Source organism: Taudactylus pleione, unplaced genomic scaffold (genome assembly GCF_031769625.1).
Source record: "Taudactylus pleione unplaced genomic scaffold, aTauple2 ptg000418l, whole genome shotgun sequence".
NCBI classification, from domain to species: domain Eukaryota; kingdom Metazoa; phylum Chordata; class Amphibia; order Anura; family Myobatrachidae; genus Taudactylus; species Taudactylus pleione.
The window spans coordinates 920,941-922,520 of NW_028284820.1; the positions used below are offsets into that span (position 1 = coordinate 920,941).

General features: G+C 42.5%; 1 pseudogene; it reads right to left on the reverse strand.

Moving 5' to 3' along the window:
* Window positions 1-975: 975 nt before the first annotated feature.
* LOC148506237 (5S ribosomal RNA) lies at window positions 976-1,094 on the reverse strand (annotated as a pseudogene).
* Between the last annotated feature and the right edge of the window lie 486 nt (window positions 1,095-1,580).

Here is a 1,580-nt window from a genome sequence, read left to right on the forward strand (position 1 = left end):
AAAATCCACAGGTGGAGCTAATTATTTCACCTGTGATTCTGTAAGGAGACCTGGAAAACATGCACTGTTTGGGGTCCTGAGGACTGAGTGTGAGAACCTGTGTTCTAGAAGGTAGAACAACAAACAAGAAAAAGAAAGGCTATTTGTTGGGGCACAGTTGAATGACAATTCATATAGAAAAACGTTAAAATATAACCTTAATTACATATTCATAAAAATTAGGAGGGATCCATACACATTTTTTTATTTTATCCAACAAGAGTTTAAACATTAAACATCCGTTGATATAATAAGTTTTAATAAGTGTTTGCATGAAACACCCAAAATTTATATGGCGAGAATAATTAAACAAAATCTGCATTCCACTTACCACACTTGGAATCGATATCAGACTATCTCATATTGGTACAATAACAGTTTTTGGTCCCATAGATTAGTTGTATAATTGCTACACTATGGGCCTGATTCAGAACTGCTTGCAAAAAGCGAGCACTCGCTCTGAATCAGGGCGGCCGCTTTGTTTTTAAAAACCCGGCCTCCTGGCCGCTCGCTAAGCTGTGGGTGACCACCCACAGCTTTAGCGAGCGGCCAGGTGATGGTCGCGACCATCGGGCTTGCGTCGAGACCCTTGTGGTAGGATCTCGTCTATCGCAAGCCCCAGTGAGCTTCCGGCTCTAATAGAGCCGGAAGCTCACTACTGACATCACTCGTGATGTCAGTAGGTCCGCCCACAAACGGCAGGCGTTCCTTTAGGAACGCCTCCGTTTGTCCAGCCACCCCGCCTACAAAACGGGGTGAGTTGTCGATAAACATCGGCAGCCACCCCCTTTGTAGCGAGCCCCGGAGCGAGGGAATTTCTCGCTCAGGGGCTTGCACACGCGCATTGTGCACGCGCCCCTCCATCGACCCGCTTGCGAGCGGGTCTAAATCAGGCGCTATGTGCCATCCTGTCTCATTCATCCTCCAATACAGGTTAATCTACAGCACCTGGTATTCCTAGAAGGTCTCCTATCCAAGTACTAACCAGGCCTATTGCTGTATCGCTTCCAAGATCAGACGAGATTGGGCAGATCCAGTAAAGTATGGCTGTAGGTTACGGTTTTAGCGGCAGGGATGAAAATTGCCCTTGCACATGGTCTGAGCAAAATTGTATAAATGTAGGACTATCACCTTTGGAAAAGTCCAATTTATTAATAAACGACAAAATTCAAGAAAAGTGATGCATAAGCATACTTTAATGGTTTAAACATAGGCATAGTATAATCCATTTAACTGTCTAAACATTGACATGTAATTATAACACCAATATATATTTCAAAAAGGTCTTTGTAATAATATTATGAGATAAGTGTTGTAAAATCACCATGTAGCTTAATATTGCTACAAGATATTACATTCAAGTAGTCTTGGTATCATCTAAATCACAAAAGTCCATCACCAATCAATCAAAGTCAGCCTGGAGAACTATCATAGCCTGCTCCCTCTCAGACAAATAAAATTGGCAAGCATATCTTTATCTACAATACAATAAGGCAGAGGTCCCCAAACTCTGCCATTACAGTCCAGGTTTTAAGGATATC